Source organism: Oculina patagonica, chromosome 12 (assembly GCF_052425735.1).
Source record: "Oculina patagonica isolate OP01 chromosome 12, crgOcupat, whole genome shotgun sequence".
In the NCBI taxonomy this organism is placed as follows: Eukaryota; Metazoa; Cnidaria; class Anthozoa; order Scleractinia; family Oculinidae; genus Oculina; species Oculina patagonica.
The window spans coordinates 26,701,101-26,726,843 of NC_135769.1; the positions used below are offsets into that span (position 1 = coordinate 26,701,101).

Consider the following 25,743-nt stretch of genomic DNA (forward strand, 5'->3'; position numbering starts at 1 on the left):
CGAGATTCTAAAGCCAATCACTGAGCGTAGTAATTCAAAACCAAAGCAAACGCAATTTACTTTTGACACCCAAGTGAAAACCGCTCTAATTCTAGGGACAGTAATGGTGATAATGACTGTGGCAGAAGTTATTTAACAGCCGCCTAAATCTACAAGATGTGGGAGGCGGGTTGGCCTAACGGTTGGTGCGTTGGAACTGGATCGAGCGGTCTGGGTTCGAGCCCTGGCCGGGGCACTGCATTGTGTTCTTGGGAAAGACTCTTTACTCTCACAGTGCCTCTCTTCACCGAGGTGTATAAATGGGTACCGGCGAATTTAATGCTGGGGGGGGGGGGGGGGGTACCCTGCGATGGACCCGCAACTCATCCAGGGAGTCGCTTCAGACCACAGAAATCGGGATAAGCTCCAGCCTGATGGGCCACTAGGCTCGTATGCAGTGTTAATCTTTTAACCATAAGTAGAGTTTGTGCTTCAGTCTAGAATTGATGAAAGCTCTGCCGTGTTTCACATGTATGGAGAAAAAGCTGATGACACAAGGGCGGGAACATGTTATGCTGAGAAACTAAAGCAGTTTACAATACTTTTCCAGGGTCCTAAAATTTGGAATTCTCTACCAGAATCGATCACTGGTTCGAGTAGCTTCTCTTCTTTTAAGAAAAAAATGATTAAGTTTCTAATAAAATGAGTCTGAAATTGGCCTAGCTGCACATTCACAGCGAAATTACAAACTTATTGCTAACCTGAGGTGGCCTCCCCCATAAGCCTTGTGGTTTCTTGGAGGTCTCCTCGCCCTATCTTTTTAAGTTATTCATTTGTATGTTTAATTCTGAAGTGGCAAATAAATGATGATGATGATGAACTCGATCGAGGTAGATTGATCCTAGCCTGGAGGGAACTCCTATAGTGGACTATACGGGGAGGGTCGGCCCAAAATGATCGAGGTAGATTATTTGTCAGGCTGTAGGCATATATTTGGCGAGGTGAAGTTATAAAAAACGGTAGGGAAAATTGTAATTGAGTTGTTTAAAATGACCTTTCAAAATATCTCGAACAGACCCACGGAAAGGTCAATTCATTTATGTTTGCACCAATAATGAAAACTTTTTATTTGTTAACGTTTTCTGTGGTTAATTATAAATCTCGGATAATTTTTTAATCAGTAAGTAATTGACTGCAATTTGAGACATTGGAAGGTTGTGCAACAGAGAAAGAGACATTTGATGCACTGATAAATCGACTTGAAATTATTGATATTTGTTGAGTTTTATTCGCCCTTCACACGCAACCAGATGTAAGTACAAAATATTGTATAATTTTCATTGTTTTTTTTTTCTTATGTAAATTTGTGTTAATTCCCATCTAGCAAACCTCATATCAATTGTCACCGAGTGGATTATCCCCGGGAAAAGGTATTAAACATTACTGTAAATTCCTATATACACTTGAGCGTAATTGACCGTGGCGAACTTTGAGGCCTAAATCGGTCCCTTCAATTTAAGTGATTTTAGAGGATTTTCCAGTAAGAGATTAAGGAAAGAGCTGCAGTATCACTTCTGTAATTATGTGAAAGGGGTGCCATTTTCTATCGAAGGTATATTTAACAGATTTAACTGATTTAACAATTATTCCATGAGCGCGCATTGGATATGAGTTGATATGGTAGATAGCCAACGAGGCGCGTACCGCCGAGTTGGCTCTATCTATCTCGTATCCAACAAGCGCGAGTGGAATAATTGTTCTATTAAAAACACCCAAAGAATTGACGCGTGCGTGTCGATGCGTGCACCTACCATATTTGTGGTCCATGGTATATATGAGCTCATATACCATTTACTGTTAATAAATCAAAACTCAAGAATTGAAATATACCATTGCCAGTTTTTGATAGAAAAAAGGGGGGATCATTATTTCATATCAAAGGGTAAGGGTTCGGGCTTGGGACGGAGCCATCCTGACCTCCCTGTATAAAACTGTAAAACATTTTTAGTCCGGGGGGGGGGGGCGAAAAAGTGTAGGGGAGGCCCGCCCGAAGATCCACCCTACCCATTACCATTTGATAGAAAGGTACCCCGAACCGAAAGGCACCCCTCAACCACACGACATCACTACCTACGGGTGTCAGAGCGCAAAGACGAACACCAAAAGTGCGTCTGCCGAAATAATGAAAGGCGAACAAGAGATTCCCACCCCAACCAAGGAAACCCACCCACCGGAGCCGAAAAAGGCCGGGCGGAGCCCCCGAGGCCTAGGGAGTACCCCCCCCCCCGGGATTTTTAGTAGCCCCCGCTGAGTATCCTGGGGATATTCTTGTCATGTGGTACCCGAGGGAAACTGCGGGAGACCAAGGGTAACTAGAGGGGCCTGGTTACATGGGCAGTAAGTTACATTGTTTCAAAAAGATCATGACAAATAGCTCCTCAATTAAGATTTTATTTATCATCTCAACAGGAGTTTAGTTTCAAGCAAGTGATGGTTTTGAAAGCACAAGCCAGAAATGCGGTATGTTTTACCCTTCTTCAGTTCTTGCTTCTTTTTGTATAGTTAGGGATCTATCGAAGTTCGAACCGTTCTCTTTTTCGCCTTCTTTATTAACCACTTCATTAAAAGCCAAATTTCCATTCTGTATACGTAAAGTTGGTTGTTTTTTGAACCATAGCTCGCGGCCCTATATATTACTTTAATAATCGGCTAGAAAAAATCTTTCGCCGCGCCGAAAATAGCAGATCAAAAGGCACCGCGAATCAAAATCATTGAAACTTGGATTCCCTCCTATATTTAAGAAATAATTTGTTCCAAAAAACAAACATTTAAAGTAAGGATGAACAGTATTTCGATTTGCATATATGCATCCGTTTAGAGTGCGAGGTCATTTATTCGATCGCTGCAAGTCTGACGAGTTGCTTACTTCATGGCGAGAATAATTCACTTTCAAATTAGTCGAAAACTGTTCGTTCGCCAAGAGAATGGGCTTATAACATTCAAAAGCTAATTTTTCTTTTAAGAAAAGGGAAGAATAAATTTATCTAATTGAATCATATACAGGTCATTTGAATATGACGGCGCATTTTGTAACATTTGAGATCAGTTGCGCATCGCTTTCCGCCTGAACTACATTTAGCAATAATCGCCGGGTTTATGAATTCAAAGATAGTATCGCACCATTTTTATTTTGAAAAACTAATTATGACACTTTAAATATTGTAGAATGGTTATTAACAACAAAGATTGCGAGTTGAGTTAATGAAGGGCAAAATCTTAAAACGGTTATTATTTTGCATATCAATCTTATATCCAACATCTGCCTTATCAGAGTCTGAGTTTAGAACTCTAAAACGCACGCTCTTACTTGGCTGTTACCGTCGATTCTCATTTTCGTCCCCAGAGGCTGCGATCCTTTTGGCCAGCACCTCTCCTCCTCCGAGGAGGCCTCTTCGTGCTGCCTTGACGAGCTGACAGTTCGGAGGCTGGGGAGAGGAGAAACAAAGCGATTCACGATTTTGTTACTTCATTTACTCCTTAGTTTTAGTTTCGATTGAGAAGATATATCAAACACTCGAGAGAGTGTTTCATCACATATCCAAACACTTCGAAGTTCTTCAAAAATACTCCGCTGCGCGTCGCATTTTCAACTATAATGAAACACTCTCTCTCGTGTTTGATCGCTATTACTTCTTCCATCTAAACACTAAGCATTTGAGCGAATGTTCAACACACAGAGGAATAAATCTGATATGCCAGTTCGGATTGAGACCTACCCTGTAAAAATGCGTTTTAGTTATAAAGTGTTTTCATTTAGTGCCGTCTTGGTAAACTGGAAACTGGCCTGTGGTCGCCCATTGTCACGTGACTGGTGCGTGATGGCATACATGTCGTCAAGTCACGTTTGTACCCGAGTCTTAATTACAATATTCAACTCATCATGTCAAGATTGGAAGATTAAAACGATAAAAATGGGGTCAAGTTTATAATAATCGCCTAGTCTTTGTTCTTTGTTCTAGTGAGGAAAGGCTGTTGTGGCCATCATGAAGAGCAGAACAAAACAGATTTTTTCGATATTTTTGGCCAGTGATTACCGTGTATCAAGCCTCTTTTATACCCCGCTTATTAATGACCAATGTATCTCTGCACGAACGTAGGGACTATAAAATAAAACCCATATTTATCTTTCTTAAAATACTTCTCAATTAAGTGCTTCCTGTGTAAAAACATCTCCCTATTAATGGAATTACAACTGTGATTTTCTTGAAAGATATTATTTCAACCGCTGAAACTGTTACGAAATTTCCGCAGTTCTTGATTTAGTCACGTTTTGCATTTTCCATTTCATTAATTTTGCAAGAGATAGAGGAGAATATTGAAAAGAATACAAAGGACTAAATAAAAACATGCTGGCGACACTTTTGTTCGACCTTTAAAACAATTAAAAAACGAATCTTTTGTAGCATGTTTACCTTCAAGTTAATTCTTATAATGAATTACGAACTAGCACAACAAGGCAGCGTAATTTACATTTATTTTTTTTTACTTTTATCACTCCTGGCAAGTTTTTTATTTCTCCCAAAGGATAATGCAATCTGCAAAATTCTAGCGAAAAGCCGAAAACTCCTTATTATTTTCAGTAAGATGTTGAAATTAAAACATAATCTCAAAATTAACAAAGCTGCTTATGTGCTTTATAGCTATGAGCTCGAATTAACCGAACGAATAACCAGAATTGAATAAAAGCGCGGGCGAGAAAAGAGGACAAATTTTAATTAATTCTTCGTCGTGGACTTCCTGGGTTAACTTTCCTTGCCAAAACAACATCGTGCCTCGAAAAATATAAAAACAATATCAACCTAATACTCAAGGCATAGGCTCTCATGAAAAGGTTGAGGTAAACGAGTTAGGCAAGTGTTTACTTCACTCCTCGTGACAGAGAAAAAAAATAAAAACACTTTTTCTTTGTTGGTTATTTTTCGTCACAGGCTCGTACGTCAGTAGGGGGTAATGAATATTAATTCAGCAAAGAGAATACGTTGTTTTCAGAAATTTTTATTATTTGTATTACTTTGACGAAGATCAGTAAAGAGTGCTTCGATATGAACCTCGGCTAAAAACGATGTGCTTGGCGTTTCCGATAATGAGGTATGGTTGATTCACGTTTCAAAGAATTTAAAATTTGTTAAAATGTCACTTTTCAGATGTTTTTGTCGCGTTGCTTCTCCAAAACTTTCAAAGAAGCACCGAACGTTTATAAATACAGTTTTGTAACGGTCATAATTGAAAGGTTTCATCTTGGTCGCTTTATCCGTTGGTATATTTTCAAGGTTATGTCACAGTAATTATTTCTATTCGTAAAACGCAGACAACTGAAAGAGGTTGAACGCGAGTCGAACGAATCCGAATTTTGAAAAAAAAATTAGTTATAATCTTAGTCGACATCTGTATTTTGGCTGTGACATCTTTGTCAAATTCGTTAAAAAACCGTACAAACTAAACTGAAGTAAATGTCAGATTAACGTATTCAAAACAGGTCTTTATAAATTGTGGGTTTTAGCAGCCCAATAAATATCGTCCAAATGTAGCTTGATAAGCCATTTATCGCACTAGAAGTCCGTCACTTATTCCGATAGCTTGCAGTATGTGCGAGTCAAATTATTTTAAAATGGACTTCATTTACAAGAGTTAGCTGTCATCTAGTGCCTAATGTACAAGTAAGCTGTATTTGTTTTATTGCCTGATCAAAAAGGAAAGCTCACTGTTTTAGCATATGACAAGTTTTTGGCTTCAGTGATAGATATCTGTCGAGCAAGTGTCGAGAGTGATGCTCGCCATATCTATTGTTAATCAAATACGATGCCAACCACTTTTAGCTCCAGATGATTTCAATAAATTGAAAAGTAATTCTTACTATCCCGAAGCTCAAGATTGCTAGCGAAAGATTTTAGCCCGGGATATTAGTGGGTCTAAATAATGTAAGCACCAGTCAACAAAGATTAAAACAAAGTGATGATGATGATGATGATGGTCAACACATAAAAGTATCAGGGAACAGAGCCACGTGATCCAACAAGCATTTTAATCTTAATGCACATTCGCCAAGGGATCGAAAGCACGAAAGTAATAATAATAAATAATAATAATATTTCTTAGCGCTATTTAGCTAGTTTTATAGCGCTTTACAATCACTATGCTAAAATATAAAAATAAAATATAAAAATACCAAATTTTTTGAAATATGAGAGAGTGAGGTTTTAAAATTAAAATTTTAAAAATAAATTTTTTTTTAGATAAATAGTTATAATTTTTTTTTTTTTTTTTTTTTTTTTTTTTTTTTTTTTTGGGGGTGGCGCCTTTTTTTTGGGGGGGGTAGGGAGGGAGAGAGAGAAAAAAAGTATCAACCGGTCTTCATCTAAAGATGTTTATTATTATGACTGAAACAAATAACTGAAGAGAGACTTGTGGTATTGGATTACAATACCAAGGATTTTTTTAAACCATAAACCAAAGTGAAGTTGTGAAACTGATTCCCGCGCTTTCCGCTGAAACGAGGCAGCTGGCTGCATGGTCCCCAGTCGGCAGACCTGGCCAATGGGAAACGTCCCCACATGGCAAGTGCCAATGATCATAATAAAATCGACGTAAATTCATTAATGTTATCGATATCACTATTAACTTGTAATTAAAATATACCGCCTATGGACTGTTTGTTGCCTAGCAATGCCACTGACCCAGAAAAAGAATCGCGGTCTCAGTTTCCTGTTTTAAAGATTTAGTTTGAGTACTTAAAAGGCGCCGTTCAAACGATGCATGTATGTCTGTCAGTGGGTTAAAAGGAAGAATGAAAAAAACTATTATAACATCACGCCGGTAAGTATTACTCAATTGCACGTCATTGCGCTCAGTATTTCGGCTATTTTCCACGAAATCCCACACATATGTGTGATTTAGCGGTTGAAAACTATTGTTATTGTTGATAGTCAATTGAACACTTTTCTACAATTTCATCGAAATTATAGGCTTTTCACTCAAGATAAAGTTTTAATCCAGTGGACTGTAAAAATAAACAGCAATTCGTTACAATATTTTAAACGGTCGACATAACAGACTCACTAGAATTTTTAAACACAAAAGGACATTTTTCAGTCTGTACTTCATGTTTCGGCATAACCTATTCTTTTGTCAGTTACTGAGCGTTCGATAGATTTAAACTGATATACATTTTTGTGATAAAAGTAACGGTGCCTTCATGTTTAATCGTCAAATATTGCGGCTTGTGATACTGAGCTTCTATTTGATAATTTTGCTCAACCGTTGCTTTACGGTGCGATAAAAAAGTTCTCAGTTTTTTTATACATATTCCCCCAGCCTTTCAAAAAGATATTTGCAACGAGATTTCGTGACTGCCGTAGAATAACACTGACTCTTTCATTTTTAAGATATCAATCTAACTTTATGAATTAAAAAGCGGTTTTATTTTCCATAAAACATTATTTCAAGTCACGAATAAATGCGTCGCTTTATGAGTTATCAATTTGTGGTGCTGCTGGAAATTGCCTTAGGCAACGCACGACATAAAATATTCAGTTACATCGTATCATTTTTATAACAGCAAATTTCACAGCATTTCACCACGATTTGTTTGATTCTTCAAACAAAGAGAAATAAAAAAGGATAATTATTGATACTCTGTAAAGATCGTCTCAAAAAACGTGCACGAAACTCGCGTCGTTTCCAATACGGTAAAATATTTTATGCATGGAACGTGCGACAATAACCGTATTACATCCATTTTTCGATGTTGGGGATTGTCTGCGGCGGTTTTATGTAAATCAAGACGTGACATTTTCTAAATAACAGTATCTGGAGTTTCCCACGATTATTTGGTTAGCTATTATTGCAATCAAATGAGTTGTTCTGTTGTATTTTATTTCACCTGTGCTTTTATGACTTATATTTTGACTTCGACATGGCGTAGCGTGGATAGAAACAGCCGCGGGCGTGGTATATTTAGAAACAAAGACTCATGAGAAGTGCAAGCTTTCAAAATCTCGTAGCTGTGCAACCATATTAAGCTCTATAAAAACCTTGTTTCCATTTTTATCTTTAGAAATGCCCTGCAGAAGTAAGTCAGTCAGTGACTTGTACTAGAGGACAACAGTTCAGCGAATCAAGACAACCCTAAGGTATGAAATAATTTCATGTATTTTTGTTTCTGTCACATAATAACCGCGAGTACGTATATTATTATTACGATTTTGTTAGATACTGGTCATAAGAAAATGATCGTGTTGCTATTCCTTGAAAAATGTGTATACTTAATTTTCTATTTTAGTTTTACGGATCTTGTAGAAACCTCCAAACAACAAGGAAATAGGCGAGTGATAATCAATTAATTTGCGAAACTTTCTTCCTGCGTTCGCTGACTTGAATTAAGAAACGAATTTCGCTTAGGGAAAAAGAGAAAGCTGGCGCCGCGATAATTTGTAACAAAAATTAAATCAAAACAAAACAAAGCAAAACACATCAGACGCCGAGTTATACAATAAACTCTTTACCATTTAAGATGGCTTCAAGTTGTTGTTGCCACATATCCTAGACTTTCGTCTCTTCTTGAGTATGCACCGCTCAACGGAAACCTTGGCCTTACTCATTCGGTATCTTTTCTAAGTGTTTGCCTGGCATATTAATTATTTGATGTTACTACAGCAGGAGATAATCGAAATACTCGACAACTCCTGAAAACAAGTTGTGTTTTTTTTTTCAGTATACGTACATGAAGTGCTTGGCGACACATGATTCGGACTAACGCGCTTTTGTCAATTTTATTGAGACCATTATTGAATTTGTTTGGAAATTGTTAATCCGCAAACTTCCCGCAAAATATTTTAAACGGTTATTTTTCTTTTGTTTCTTTTTGTTTTTCTCTCTTTTTTTGCTTGTTTTTTTTGCTTTGTTTTTTTCTCTATTTTTGCATATAAATGCTCATCTCTTTCCCACTCCACTCCAATGAAAAAATCATCATAGGACTGGGGATGAAACTAGGGTTTATAACAAGTCAGTTTCCGGGCACTGAACAATTCGCACATCGAGTGGGGCCGTTTAGTTCAAAAATTGCAAAACATATTACAAGCAAGATAAAAACAAAAGACTGGAGGATAATTAATTTTCCTTCACCTTCACGCTGTTTTCTCACGTAATCATTTTCCCCTTGAGAGCGTTACACTTCACTAAACTGACAAATCAGCCACTATATTTTTATCGGTTTATTTTCAAAACTCGGAGGAAAGTGTAAACTATATATTAGTTGCTCTGCGTCAGTGTTAACCCACATGCAGGCATTTATAAGTTATTATTTGAAGTTTTCAATTTTGTTTAAAGACGTTATTATGAGTTCCCCTGCGGGAAAAGTAAATCTGATTCTGAGGCAGCGGTATTCGCAGTCTTTGAGGTGCGCGTAATTGTAAACATTGCAACACTCCTCGAAAGGCTTGTCAAAGAAAAGAGCATTTTTTGTTTTGCCATTTCAATTAACTCTGCCTAAAACTGTTTTGATTTCTTGTCGGTAACGAATCGAATATCGTGTCGCAAAACGGCGTGTGTAAAACCACTGGCCAAATAACACGAGTAATAAAAAAGGCGAAGAACTTTTTTTCGACTCAAGGATACAAAAACAAGAAGACAAAAAGGATGTTTATCATCTATCTCAATAGCGTACAGTGTTTTTCTCTCCCTTTATCCACAATCAATGACATCTTGTGATAAATCTTACGTTCGCTTGTCCCCGCCCTTAATGTTAACGCAGATAGATTGAAAATGTTCTTACCTCGGGTCATATTCCATTAAAGAGAGAAGCTTTTGATTACTTCTTATTCAGTTTCAAGAGGTGTAGCATGATCCTGATGATCTGTCATGACAGTTAAGGCTTTTTGTGGCTAGCCTTTTGAACGCTGTTGTGGCTAAGCGCGTTCTCATTTGTACAGAACATGGAAGCACTTGAGTATGTTGTTTGCGTGGCCGTTTAATCAAAGTATCTTGACATGGCAAGTAAGTGATTAAGGAGTGTCGATTGAACTTCTGTTATCATCGACATCCGCTTGGCGCACCTGCTCCACAGAGTCGAATTCGCAAAGGATTTGAGCTAAGTCTTAATAAGCCCTTGTCATGAAGGAGTGTTGCAGAAGTTGTTCACGTCAAAAAAATCATCTGAAACCCACAGACAGTCGGTATGTAAGTCATTAGTTTTATATCTTTTATTCTTCTACGCAGTCCAGGCTATGCGAATGAGGTGTTTAGACAATTGTCGACAAATTCGCAACGAATGAAAACAGGTTTTATTAAAATGAGTCCCTCGCAAAGCGCAAGACCAAAGTCTTTTGTTCTAACGGGAAAACATGATTTTCTAAAAGCTCGATCCAAATTTACCCACAAAACGTTCAGGTGTCGAACAGAATCTGATTTTTCCCGCAGCAAAATCCAAAATTTGGTGTACGTTAAGACGTTTTTCAATTAAGCCATGCATGATGCGTTCATAATCCGCTGAATGAATTCGAGTTAGTTTGTTGTCTGTGTTTACCGTAAGTCTCAACTTCGTAGATTCTAAGCTTGATAAAGCTAAGGTCTTTGCCACTTACTTCTGCTTAAGCAATAAAAACAAACAGAATTAAAATAGTTCCGTTTGCAAAACAACAAATTCGCGTACCGAAGAAAGATTTCAGTCGCGCAAGGAGTTCTGCGTCTCGGAGAGGGAGGGGTCAGGTTGGCATAAATGACGTCGCTAATGTAGAGACTTCATGTTTGTCAAACATTGTTTACTTAGGACAAGATCGCAAATGAGAAAGACAAAAATACTTTCAGCAGACTGTCAACGTTTCTGTTGTCTTCGTTTTAAGTCTATACTTTCTCCGGAACTGCTTTGTTTTTTCTGCTACAGTTTCTGTCAGAGAGCGTCGGGAAATCTAAAACTTACGTTTAAAATCCACTTCTGCTTAGACAACCTATCAAATAAGATCTTTTTTGGCCTCTCTTTTGGGTATTTTACATTATAGAACAAATAATTTTTGCCTGAGGCAGCTGATTTCCAAACGGAAAGCTTAAACCCATTTAAGTCCCCAAATTAATTATTTGTCGTTTTTATTTTTTATTTTTAAAGTTTCGGCTTTTATCGCAGAATAGAATCTACTCGTAGTTACTTAGAATCTACTCGTCCTCCATAATCACAATTATGCTCAGTCTCGTCAAACTATTGTTTTTCTGCACATTTAAAACGCTCAGTATTCTCTGAAGCTTTTGCTCGCATTTCCATAATTTCGTCCGAGATTTCGATTCATGAATTGTGCTGCTTACTCGCAGGTCTCTTAGATTTTTGTGACATGCAAAATGTTCATGACTCAATATACAGTTGAACCTCGCTAATTCGAACTCGGTTATTTCGAATTCCCCGTTAATTCGAACTAGAACCCGTTTCCCTTGGATTTGCCCTTCAGTCATTTATTATCGGCTATTTCGAACTCCCGCTATTTCGAACTATTTTTTGTTTCCCCTGACGGTTCGAAATAACGGAGTTCAACTGTATCTATTTAAAAACAGCAACTTATAAAAAATTATAGCTGGGAAAGGCTGGAAAGATTTTCATTGCGACCTAGGCCTATTACAGAACTAAAAAGTCAAAATAAAAAAGATTGAAATCTTGCAAGCACTACAGGCTCCAGACTTAATGGCAAAAAGGAATGATTAATTCTTCCTTATGCGACATTCCTTTATTTCTTTTCATCTTTCGCTAGCTATGTAGCGTTCGTCTTAAAAACGTTTAACATTTTGTTATTTTGTAAAGATAGTTCGAGAGATCTATAAAGCACCAGCTTTTCTGTATCGGCGACCACTGTGCTGTCGAGTTGCTGCCGATCTGCACAAATATTACCCTCAAATGTGTCTTCATTTCCAGATTTTTTGCAATTTCACTTTTTGCACTGCATGTTTGGGTAAAGTTGACAGGCTTTTAGCCGATCAAAATGGAGACGTTATTGTATGTAAATTATTACAACTGCAAAAAATTACTTAGCGAGCCTTTTCAGGCTAGAGTGAGGGAAAAAGCAGTTGCTGGCGTTATCGCATAGCTATAGTATTGTTATTTTACTAATAGTCTAGTTTCCAGTTACCCAAAACCGCTACATAACTGAAAAGACTAAAAGAGCATTCTGTACTCTGTTATTCTTTATCTTAAGTATAAGATATCCACATAAACCAATTGGAAAGCACTGAAACATAAAATAATACCATGCAGAAAGTTTAACAGAGTTAATATTGTACTTCATATTGGGCCACAAACTGTACAGATTCAGCGAACTATTTCTCGTCTGAATTTTTTGATAGCGCCAAATTGGAAGCGTTTCAGTATCGCTGAAAAGTAGTTTAACATCCACAGCTTGTCAAAGCTTGCCTCCTGACTTACTGAAACGTACTAAAATTGCCTAACTATGAACAGAAACTGTATGTGGTTTCAATTTTTTGTCCTTATAACTTTCTTGCAGTGCGAAACAAAGTATCGGCGTCGCCAAAAAAAAAAATCATTTACAGATATTTCAATTAACGTTGTCATATTAAAGCTTAAAGACGGTATGGTGGTCTGGGTATCCGCTGGAATTTTGCATATTGACCTAGAGAAAATTAATGTACAATTTTGTATTTTTGCACGTAAAGAATATTTTTTTCTCAGCAGGCCTTTTTCTGTAGCTTTACTTTCACTTTCACACGGCTTTAAGTTTTAAAAAATCTTTAAAATTCTGTGTGGTTAAATAAACTTGTTTCCACATGCTTAAGAAGAAAGAAAACGTGCAAATTCGCGTTTGTCATGTCGTTGTATCTCATTAGTATTCACGTACAGTGGCGTTCTTCTACCCATACTACCTTTCGGTCTTGTCTTTAAGCTTTGATCTGACAACGTGAATTGAAATAGCTGTATATATACATAGATTTGACAGGTAATATTTTCAAAACAAAAATTAATATTGATTTAATTAATTAAATATATTCAGAAATATTTTAGAAAATATTACATGAAAACAAATGAGGTCAAATGAGTCAGGCGGGACAAACACCGTTGCACAACCTATGCGATTATTTTAAGAAAAAAGGTATGTGACGTCACTGCCTGTGTCATGAATTGTCTTTTGTTTTACCATTATTGGACGAATAAACAATGAAGATTTTCAACTTTAATAACTTGCGGCAGCCTTTACTATTGTGTTCCTGTTTTTAAATTAACTATACAATCATCGACGGTTCATTCCGGTAAAGTGGTTCGTAACTGTTTATCTTTGCATTCGAAACGTTTCGAAAACTGTTTCTGCATCGGTCAGTCGAAGAAAAGGCAAAATCAACAGGCAAGCCGTGTGATCTGACAACTGAATAAGACTCACTGAAACACGGAGATCCGACTGTCGAGCGATCGATTCTCAAAGTACTCACTCACAAGTAAGAAAACGTTTAGTTCAGTTGTATTTTCTAGTCAATTGATACTGGCCTATAAACGGCTGGAAATGTATGCAGTTCGGTTTTATTATTATGCGAGTAACGAGCTAATGTTTTCTTTTAATTTTTTTGAATCAGCACGTTTTTTTGCTTTACTACGAGGATCGAAAAAATCCCCAGTTTTCTTAGCTGGTTAATCGGTACGATCGCCATCCCTTAGTTTAATTCAGTTTAATTCTATCTGGAAAATCGCAAGTGATTATAATAATTGAAAACTACTCTGTAATTTCACCAGAATTCACCAAATTATCCCAGAATTCATTGCTCTTTCTGCTGCAGCGGTGCCGCTATTTTGTTTTTAAATACTTTTAAATTTGTGGTAAAATAATAAAGATGGTAAATTTTTTTTTGAGCTCGGTGATAAATAATAAAGATGTAATTTTCAACAATGACACGAGCATGGGACAAAGAAAAATTCTGAGTCCCCGACGGGAATCGAACCGATGGCCTCCCAGATACTGGTTGGGCGCTCTAAACAACTGAGCTACGAGAGACTCGTGGTGAGCTGGGCCATTTACTAGGTTGATATGCAGTGTATATACAGGACGCTTGTCACATATCAACCTAGTAAATGGTAACTGGGAGGCCATGGGTTCGATTCCCGTCGGGGACTCAGAATTTTTCTTTCTTCCATGCTCGTGTCATTGTTGAAAAATACATCTTTATTATTTATCACCGAGCTCAAGATTTACCATCTTTATTATTTTACCACATACTTGATGATTTCGACATTAATGATCCTATCAGTATGCAGGACGCTTGTCACATATCAACCTAGTAAATGGCCTAGCTCACAGCGAGTCTCACGTAGCTCAGTTGGTTAGAGCTCCCAACCGATATTTGGAAGGCCATGGGTTCGATTTCCGTCGGGACTCAGAATTTTTCTTTGTCCCGTGCTCGTGTCATTGTTGAAAAATACATCTTTCAATTGAATGAAACAAAACATGATTATAGTTTCTAAGGTAGAAAAACATCAAAGAAGTATCAAGAAACCAAAAATAAACAAGGATGGTTGAAAATGAGGGAGATTTATGATGGATTACGAATGAAAAACTAGAAGGTGACGTTATTGGTCTCAGGCCCGATTAGAGCAGTCTTTTACATTGGTTCATAATGTTTTGAGGCGGTCAGAACGATCGGGAAACGAACATGGAAACCAGCCATAACGAAGAAAGATAGATAGGAAAGATCACTTTTTTTAATTTTCTTTCTCTTGTAGAACGAAAGTTTTACAAGTACGTATATGTATACGGTAAAAAGAAAAAAGAGAAAGAAAAAACAAGAGGAAGTATACGTATCCAATAAAGAAGGTTGACTTTGCCTTCCTACTGAAAAGAAAACCTTTATAGTGTCAAAAAATAGGGCCCCCCTTGAGTAAAATAGGGCCCCCTTCTTCGTTTTTAGCTCCCAACCATCCAGCCAGTAAAATTATGCCGGTAATAATTTAAAAAAAAAAAATCTCCAGCCCTGATATTAATCATCGAACGGTAAATATCTAAGTGATCATTATATATCACATAATTTCCCACCTCATGGTCCGTCAGAAAAGACTTATTAAAATGAGATTAGAAATTAGAAATGAAAGATAGATAGTTGGAAAAGGCCAGATATGTTTTCATTTTCAAAATCCTGTTACGTTAATATTAAAAGCTTTAAAGACATTCCTTTTAGCAGAAAAACCTTTATAGGATTTACCTTTTGGAAAATAGATTGCTGGAAGACCATGCCAATTTAAAATGTTCAAGGTGTAAAGCTCACACAAAGACCTTTTTGTTTCAGAATCTCTTTTATTTAAATAAACAGGCAAATTTCTCACAGCCTCAGTATCTTCGCAAGGATTGAAACTGACGCAAATATAGCGAATTTCAGCGCGGGTTTCGCGTATAAAATATTTTGCCATATGATTGGGGCACGTGTAAAAATCGTGCTTTTATTTATGGATTTTGATTTTTAAGTTAATGAAAGCATTGGGACAATAACTTTTTACAAATTCATTGCAAATTAAGCATACAAGGCGACAATTAAGTCCCTCTAAAAAAAAAAAAAAGACACGAAACTTGGATGTGATGATAAATAGAGCGATACTTGGACATTAAGTTAAAAACAACCCCACCAAGAAAAAAGTAAGAGGTTTTAAACGCATTTGTTTATTTTAACCGAGCTTTTCTCTTTTTAATTGACTGACAGGGGCACTTAAGGTATCATTAAGCTTAGCTGTGCTAAAAGCCTGTCTTTTGTACATGTAAATTGTGTTTTGCTTTCACTTAACAAACACCTCACCACGAAACATAAACTGTGTTTAATAGAACATCATGTTTTTACGTGTTTTACAGCAGTTACAGGGTAATGTCACTGAAAGAAACTATCAGGTCAAATGTGGTTTATCCAGACCGCGTTAACACTAGATCAAGATTGAAATTGAAACCTACTTTGAAGCTGTTGGGAAAAATAAGCTAGGAGCATATGGTAGTGTTTTTCTATGTAGTAGTTGTTCATTAAGATGAATAAACAATCAAGTTTAATGTGCCAAATGATTCCGAATCTTAATTTTTCACGCGAAAACCTAACCTTAACACATTTAAGTGATATATTAAGTTCTTTGCATCCGGACCAGTGGACGGAACTCAGACTTCAATGACATGAAAAAGAACAAACGAGAGGATCCTGACTTACGTCACTCAGAACAATTAATGTTATATAGTATGTGGAAAATCATTTTCAAGTTTGGTTTGGACCAGCATTCTCATGCATGGCAGCCTCAAGGCCCGAGACCAGCTACGCTAGTGAGGCGTTTCTGCAAGGCAAGTGAATCTCAATATTTTAGTTAATATTGAAGATTACGTCAATTACGTCATAGAATTTTGTGTGCAGGCATGGTACGGCGTAAATCATGCAATCCATGCAAAAACCATACACACGAGCAAACTTAACTGTGTGAAATATAAACAACAAAACATCTGATCCGGCAACTCTGCTCACCTATTTGTTTCCCAGATCATTTCCCAAGATATAATAGAAACACAAAAAGGCCTGTTAATGATTTGTTTCTCTTCGGGGTGTTTTCGTCAGGAGGTTTACAAAGATGCCACAAAAATTTAAATAGTTAGTTTTAATGTTTTCCATTTTGATGAATCAGTTTTTATATGTGATGCCGAATCTTGATTCTTCAAAACATAAAATTCCCTTTGAACTTATTGAAAAAAATTAAAAGTTATAATATTTTCAGTATATCACTATTTTGCAATTACTTATATGGCTGCAATAAGAAGGTCAATTTAATAAAATGGGAATTTTTGAAGAGCCATAATTTTATAGTTGGTTTCATCGACGTCGGTATATCATTGCAACAGTACCCCGGAGTTCATGCGATCAAATACTGCTAAATCCTTGAATTTTTTCCATGCAGGAATCTTTAGAGCTCATTCAGTATATTGTGATGATCATTTACTCATGTTTACTTACCTTACACAAACATTTTTGTTTAATCTTGTAAACTTGTAGAACCGCAATTTTTCTACAATTAACCAGGCTCCTGCTACAACTTCATGGTAGAAGTTAACAGATCAGCAGACCAAAGTTTCTTGAAAAAAAAAAAATCATTTAACTGCAGCTCTCTATTAACCAGTGAGGTTAACGTTTCTGTGGGTTTATGCTTGATAAGTCAGTTCTTAATTTTAAAATTCTGCTTAAAAGGCAGCTAGTGGCCCGGGGGCGGTGTATAAATCTAAGTGTTCACACTTGCCCACCAACGCAGTATAACAATTTTTTTGAAAACTTATCGTAATTTTGTACTAGGAATGAATTGTCATTTTTATGTCGTAAGCAGGAAAATTATTCACATGAGATAACAGAGTTATTTCAACCATTAGTCACTTACAATGCCATCGTGGGTGTCGTAATTTTACTAAACGAGACTAGCATCTTATAGATTCAATTTTACCAAAAATTGTTTATAAATATAAATTATATTAAGATTAAAAGGTAAACTGAGGCAAAAAAGATACGCGGACAATTTTAATTTAAGGTTGTCATGGTAAATTTCATGTCAAATTTTGGCGATTCTAAGTAATCAGATAACACATTTAGCAATGCTCAGATCACGACTCAAAATGATCTATCAATTTTAAAAAAAAACTAATTTCTCGGTGAGAAGCTAAAATTTTGCTTTGATTCGATTAATTATTTAAATCCCCATTAAGACTATAATAACATGTTATAGTTTAAGTATGTTTGTGTGATATTGCATGTGAAAGACATTCCGGGTCTCGGTTCCATTAGTCCAGTCCCAGTCTATAATTCCTCTTTCCATGATGTTCCACCAATTAGCCATTAAATGCAAAATATTCAAAGAAAAATATAACTAAAGGAGAGGAAACAAAAAAAATTAATGAGAGGAAACGGCCACAAGTGAATAATTATTCCGATTTTCTGCCTCTTGTTGTTTTCAACGGCAATGTCCAAATGTTCGGCGCCTTTTGCATTAAAATTTGCATTTTCTTCACTTGAACACCTGTGCCCCACAACTGTTCAATACATCTGAATTAATTGTATCTATTTAACCCCTTTGGACGTAGAAAGGTGCAATTTTAAAAAAATTATGGTGCAAATCTATCTACCATTCAGTATTCGAAGACTTTGGTGCTTGCTTCCTTCGACCTCGTGCTTTTGCCGGTAAGCGATGTTCACGTAAAAATCTGTTAATCTTTTTTGTCACTTTTAGCTTTTGTGGTAGATGTTAGATGGTAAATGTTTTACCTTATTATCAGGGTGGAGAAAATGTGTTAATTGTGTGTGCGACCGATCGAAGGAATGGTCAAAAACTACAAGATCGCCACTAGGTTCGAACGACTGATCCATGTTTTAAATGTATCTTTTCGGTTTTAATCCTCGTATAACCTGACGTTTTAGTTCTTCGTGTACACAGGTATCACAACAAACAAAAAAACAAATCTTGGTAAATTAACATTCAGTATCAGAATAGATGGCTTTATTATTTTTCCAATGCGAAAAATTTTTCGAGTCGCAATCAAAATGCAGTTTGAAAATATTTCAGTAAATTCAACTATCGTTAATAGGACCGTAATAGGTGAGATTTGGGAAGACAAAAGATTTAAATACAATCATTGTGTTTGAGTGTGGTGAAAAGATTTTGAATATAAACACACTTAAACAAACAAGGAACCATTATTTCTTTACTCAGAAGCCGAGGACGACCGTATTTACTTGCAGCAATGTTTAAACAGCAGAGTCTACGCTTTTGTCTAGTTTCTCTGCATTTTTTCAAAGTTTAAACAGCAATGTCTATGCTTTTGTCTACTTTCTCTACATTTATATAAGAAAATAAACAACATGCATAAATGTTGGAAAAAATTCTCGCATTGCAGGGTTGAGTGAATAATGAATTCAAGAATTGTTAAGAAAAAGAAAAGCCGAAACTTTTTCTTAGAATTTCTTATTTTATTTTTACAAAATTAGGTCTTTTGGGAAACGTAGGATTAGCGGGGGTGGGATTATTAAAAGGAACGGCGTGGGGTGGGGGTCAACAACGCGCGAGACCTTCTGAGCTTTTGATTGACCCTTTCGCCGAACTGGCAAGGTATCTTTTTGCCTAGTATAATTTTTTCACAAACTTGAGGGTGTCTTTTCGAGGTGCACATTCTTTTGTGACCAAACACATAGTGAGCCTTCTTCCCTTGAACAGAAAAAAAAGATCAGTGACATTTTTCATTTTCCCAGTAAAGGACAAGTTGGAAATAACATGTGGTTTAATTTGGTGATTGATTCGTAATTTTCACCTCTAACAAAGCAAACCAACCGCTTATGAAGACGTTAAGTTTCCCCACTGTTGTTCGAGTAATAACAAGACGGTTCTTTTCGCACTCTATCTGCGTTTAATTTCCGTGCAGTTTATTAAAAAGACTTGGCCAAGTGACAACTTTTTGTATTGTGTTCTTGACCGCACGTTTTTATTTTGAACAAATTCACACGGTTTTCATCAATGCTGTTAATTTCGAGGTTGGGGACCTTTCCGAAATACCTTCCTATGATATTGCCAGATTGCTAATGGCTTTAAATTGCAAAATCAAAAATTTAACCTGGCTTTGATGTTAAAAATAATAAGCGTGTTTTTTTCTGAGTTTATGTTATTTTCTTGTTATTCAAAAATAGATCATGAAAGCCCGAGGGGAAGACGTTTTGAATTGTTTTTTATTGGCTGTGCGTGTATAGGGACTGAATGGTCCAATGCGAGTGTTTAGCGCTCCTTAATTCGATATTCACTGCCCCTTTAATTTCCGGCTACAAGGCATGTTTTGATTTTTCATCGTCAAAGTTTGAAAACAATTGGCTTTGCTTGTATAATTACATGGAAAAATTGTAAGCAAACACAGTTTGTTCTGCGGCAGCCCGACGTGAGTGCTAGAAGAGACTCGCAATTTACTTCAAGTCTCTCCGTGTCGCCGAGTCATCAAACCGTTCAGAGCTACCAAAACGAGCAGAAAAGAAACAGTGTTGAGACTGAAACTTCATTCAAGGTACGGCTGTGCATTTTTTTTTACAAAAAAAAAAAAACGTATTTAGTTTGTATTTGCAGCCGATTATCTCTTAAGCGACAGCTAGTACGACTCTTTCACTTGTTTTTCTTTGGGCCTACTGTTAGAACAGGCGAGATTTAAGTGGTGAAATGGCATTTATCTCAAAAACACACGGAATTTTATAGCGTGTAATGCTTTAACTGGCTAAAAAGAATCACTGTTCTCTTTTTAGTGGCAACGTCTTCCTGTCTGTCAAAAATGAAAGTAAAATTTAACTTTAGAATACAAATTTCATTCTCAAACCCTAAAAAAAAAATTGGACCTACGCTGCAAGTCTTCTTCTTTTCACAACATTTATCGCAATCGACGCACTAAAATAAAAATTTTTAAACCATTTTGCAAAAAATATGTGCCAGGTTGGTCAGTTAATTTTTTTTAATTTCTCGGCGGTGCATTAAAACTGACAAATTTGGATCTTTTTTGTCGCTTTCAATTACAATCGTCCCCCACATATTATGAAAGGTAAGAGAGTCACAAATAGCCAAAGAAAGTAACATATTAGTGTACATTGTATCCCAGAACACGCAGTTTAAACGTCTTGTAGGTATTGCACGAGAAGTCTATAATTTTGGTTATTGCACAGATGCGCGTAGGCTTGAAAAACAGGAAAATTGTTGTACGCTTGGAAAACAGAAACATTTTCAATCAGTCGATCAGCGACCATGGTTTTTGACGAGCTCGCCGTAAATCTGTAACACGCGATGAAAATGACAGTGCCAGCTGAATCTAAGTCGCATATTGTTTTCGACATTAGGTTCTTTGCGAAGATTTTTCAATATTTAAGAGGGATGAAACTAGAAAGTTGACAATTTTCTCTGCATGTCTTTTTGCTGTTCGTCACGGTATACAATATTAAAACAATACCGTGCAATACATGGTCTTGATCAATTATCTGCCTTTTAAAGCGATTTAACCACAAAGAGTATTGGTACAGAATTTTCTAGGCTATTATTTGGCATTTGGCTGAGCATTTTCTCAAATCGCGGGATTTTAACCTTATTTGATGCATACGAAAAGTAATCTTGCTTGGTGGATGTTATTGAAGATTTATAAGGGTCGGACTTTTTAAAAGATGTCACCTGCTCGCTTGCATGTAAGAATTAATAAGAAGTCGCTGCTTTGAAAAGGGATTTTGTGGTTGATTTTATTTAATCGATGTTGAAGGGCTAGAACATATTGTTTCTTTGATTGAGGCGCCGAGCAATTCAAACAAACGCTCAATTGAAGAGCACCTACGGTATCCAGTAGTTTTTAAACCACCTACGCTTTAATGCCGGCTTTCTAGCTCAGATTTTCAGCAAACCACTCCTTTTTTTCTTTTCGACGGATAAGAATTCATTGGTAGCTGTAGACGTTAGGCGTTTGCAAAATGAGAAAAAAAAGAAGAGATAATAATCGCATTGGCATCTTTCTCGGCTACTGAAGCCAAGAAGAAATCTCACGAGCAAAATAATTTGTGTGTTGCATGATATACGGAAGCGAGGCGATGCTGGGGGCCGCGACTTCAGTGAAATATTGTTTTTTTAGTGTCAGTGCACTGTCAGTTTTACATGTTCTGAAACAACAAGGAAACCTAAGATCATATAATACTGCTCAGCAAACGGCTAAAGTGTCAACTGGCAATCCTTCAAATTGAACTCAGGTCGATCGAGTAGTAAATCAAATTCAGCTATTCTCAAGTAAGCCGTAAATTATTTCTGGTTAAATTGTGAAATAAATCACATATATCCTGAAGGACTGTTAATAAAAATGTTAATGTCTCGTCTGAAAAAGTTGCTAAGCATTGTTTAAAAGACAAACTGGGGTAGTTGTGGGAGACTTTTTCAATGATTTATGGTGCAAAGTGTCTTAGCATACTGTGCTTTACGCTGCGAACTAAGCAGGAATAATACAAATTGAGTAATTCCGTAGCTATTAAGTCAAATGAAAAAAGGAAAATGGTCTTTTGAACGGCTTTCACTCCAGGGACTTATTCGTTGCAATGAAATCAAATGCTAACTTTTCTTTCATCGTATATCACACATTAAAACTTATCTATTTCTGCATTTTCAAAGCGTGTTATTATTTCACAATATTTAGCGCCTTCTTTCTTAAAGCCTGATTTAAAAAGTTTTCTTTCTTTTTCGAAACGGTTAATTAAAAAATTAAAGGGCTGTTAGATATAAAGAATAGCTCTTCGCGATGGGCGGTGGGTATTTAAAATCTAGTCAATTTTTAATTCTTGGTTCAGCATAAGGGATGAAAAACGTTTTTAGTCTTGCATGCTAAGATGGGAAGGTGAAAAGCAAACAAACACTCGATTCGTTATTCTAGGGTTTTGAAAAGCAAAGAAGAAAGGAAAGTTTTCTCTCGGAGCATAAAACAGAAACAAACAGTTTAATAACAGCATTTGCGGAAACGCATTATGCAGAACTCGAAATCTTTGTTTTGCTTTGGGAAGAAAGGAAACAGCTGGGATTTTCAACGTATACCATGTATACAGCACATTTGAAATTTAAATAAAAGTTTTATTAGAAGGCATATCCTCAAGTTTAGTTATTATGTTTTATTAGTTTATATCAAGAAAGTAAATATTGCTTTTCTCCACGCTCCTTTATTGGGTGAAAATCGTGCATTAAATTATCAGTTTTAACATTATGTTTGCCAACAGAAATCTGCGATATTTTGCCTTGGGCGTTCACGGTTTTGTACGATACTAAGGCAATTATTCGCTAAAGTGTGCGAGGTTATAGCCAGTGACACAAAAGTTCCTTTTATTTCGACAGCGCCCAACATAAAAGTTTTAAAAAATAATTAAAAAAATACTCCTATTTTGAGTTTTTCACGGTATAGAAAAAGCAAACAGCACAGCAAGTAAATTAAATCTTCTACTGGTCGCTTTTTTACTCCAGTGCACCCCTCGAGGCTAATTTTTGACAGTGTGAAAGAAGGGCTAAGATGAAAAGCAGCAAAAATGTTTAGTCTGTCTGTTTTATTACTTGCGATAACAAATATACTAGCCAATGAGCGCGTGAGATAAAAGTCAACAACTAAGCTTGCGGTTCTTGTGATACGATCTTTATGATTGCGTGTTGGAGTGTTTAGTCGAACTGGCGCAAGTTATTTTAAGAAATCAAATTTCCAGATAGCCAAGCTCTAGGCCACGATTCTCAAATATACAGCGCCAAATTCACAAAAATCTCCGGTTATATAAGAATCATTGAGAAATAAATAAAACATTCCTTTGCGGCTTTAAATCCTAGACTCGATCGTGTTCTCAGATTCCTGTCTTGATTTGTGACAATACAAAAAATTGATTTCGCTTCTTTATTTGGTAAATAATTCAGTCAATTCTACAGCCCTTCAGTTCCACTTTTCAATAATGCTAAGTTCTTGATTGAAACACTCCTAATGATGTCACAGCGCCCAGGTATACTAAGGTTGTTCCACTGAAATAGAACCTGCACTGAGATTTTTGTTAAACTTTGCCTGTTGATTGTTTATATTAGAGGAACGTAAATTTGAAATAAAAATTGGGGATGCCCATGCTCGTTTGGGAGCAACAGCACCTTGTTTATAACCAATAAATCCTTTTATTATATGCTACAGTACGCGGGATGGAGCGGGGTGACCGGGGCTCGGCTCGACGGGGGGAAGCACAGGGGGGAGCCTCCCAGACCCCTGAAAGAAAACCGACAGAGAGCGACAGAGAGCACGAGAGCGGTACCCCGCACCGGTGCCGCACCGGGGGCCCGGCGAGCCGCTGCGCCGCGGCGGAGACCGGCCCTCGGTTTAAGTAGTATATAATATCACCATGATTGTAGTCACGATGGCTTGCTAAATTCACGTACCCGACTATTATTTCTTATTCTACACTGAGAATTGGTCCATATTCATTCTACAAAAAAAGTTATTACTCAATTTAAAACAACAAGAAAACAAAGATAGGCCACCGTACCTTACGGACGCGAGAGGGCAAAAAAGGGAAAAAAAAAAAAAAAAAAAACCCCGGCGGGGGCCGCCGCGCGACGCCAGACGCCCCGGCGCTGTGAGCAGTATCTATTGTACTCTTTTACGAGAGCCTTTTTGTGTTTCTTGGGTGATGCAGACTTGTGTGTTTTTTTTTTTTCGAGCTGGATGCTTGAATGCTGTAAGCAGCATATCTTAGAATGCTCTGGACGCTATACTTTCTTAGACTTAGGTCAAATATTAAAAACTTATAGCTCTCAAACAGTTACAAATTCGTCTCTCAAATATACATCTACTTTAATCAACGTTGTCGGATCAAAGCCTCAAGCTTACACGAAAAGTCCGAAAGATGGTACGCATAGAAGAAGATTGCTGAATACTAATTTGAAATACAGATATAAACGACATGGCAATGCAAACGCGCATGATTGCGCACGTTTTCTTTTTCTTCATACATGTGGAAAAAAAGGTACTTCTAGCCACACTAAATTTAAGAAGAATTATTATTAAATCATGTAACAGTGAAAGAAAAGTTTTGGAAAAAGGTCTCGTGAGAGCAAAAACATATAATTCACGCACTAAAATACAAACTTGTAAATTTCTTCTACGCTAATATGGAAAGTTCCAGTGAATAAACAGACCATCATTCGGTCTCGTGGCGTAGGCTTTTAACGCTTTCATCCAACAACGTTAATTGAAATAGCTGTATACAAAAGCGATACTGCTCTGAAAGAATTAATCGAAATCGAATATACATCCACGTAATCAAACCTTATCGTACATCGAGATAGCTTACTAATAATATTACCGTGTCTATTTTAGGCAATTCAAAATAGTTTAGCAAGTCTGAAATAAATAGGCATTTGACGTATAACTTAATTTAGCGAGTGCAAAAGGGTAGGATTTCAGAGCTGAACGGAAACAAATGTTACAGAAATTCCTGAAAATGTTGATGAAAAAATTGACAGAAGTTTAGAATTTAGTTGTTTAATTTGCTCACTAGTTTTAAGCAGTTGATAAATGGTCTTTATTGCTAAGGTGACAAAGAGGTGATAAATAGTCACTTTTTTATGAAGTGAACAAGGCATCATTAGTGAATTTAAGTTACAGCAGTAACTTATTTTATACGGTCACTGGGAGATCTCTGCTATTGAAATCACGCTAATTACTGAGATACTGACCGCAGAAAATAATAGAAACGTCGCATAGCTAAGCTCAAATGATGGAAAAGAGTCTTCATGTCTTTCACTGTCCTATATTAGTGTCAAATATAATAACATAAAACAAATTAAAGGCTAAGTACTATTTCAGGCTTTGTGAATTTAGAGTATAATTTACCTTGACCTTTTAGGACATGATTGATTTAGTCTCCTAAGAACGTTCCACAACCAAGTTAATGAGTGTCGAGACGAGTAATTAAGATGAGTGGTCATGCTTGCATTCCATTGCCCACAAATTAGTGGCCTTTATTTGTACCTTTCTTGTGCTGTGTTCTCTAAGTTCCAACAATTTCTACAGGTCCAGAAATGAAGGATATTTTGATTTTGATGTGCGCACCTTCTCGTTACGGCAATGAAGTTATTTTCAGAAGCGACGATTCTGTTCATGGCAGGTCCCCTTAGAATTCCATTGTTGTCTTTCAGATATGCTTGTTACATCTGCTTGCAATTTTAATTCATGGTCAAGCTGC

General features: G+C 36.6%; 1 protein-coding gene across 6 annotated transcripts in view; it reads left to right on the forward strand.

Annotated features, from left to right (window-relative positions):
• Positions 1 to 1,373: 1,373 nt before the first annotated feature.
• Positions 1,374 to 25,743, forward strand: part of LOC144633884 (atrial natriuretic peptide receptor 1-like) — a 53,972-nt gene continuing 29,602 nt past the window's right edge. Inside the window, exons 1-3 of one of the 6 annotated variants that reach the window (XM_078492797.1) lie at positions 1,374 to 1,409; positions 2,449 to 2,499; positions 8,093 to 8,168. The gene's annotated coding sequence lies outside the window, so the exon portion shown is untranslated. Of the gene's footprint in view, positions 1,410 to 2,448; positions 2,500 to 5,075; positions 5,128 to 6,837; positions 6,853 to 8,092; positions 8,169 to 10,128; positions 10,209 to 18,142; positions 18,184 to 19,861; positions 20,046 to 25,743 lie in introns of those variants that run through there. The other 5 variants (XM_078492798.1, XM_078492799.1, XM_078492802.1 and 2 more) reach the window with 5 other exon arrangements.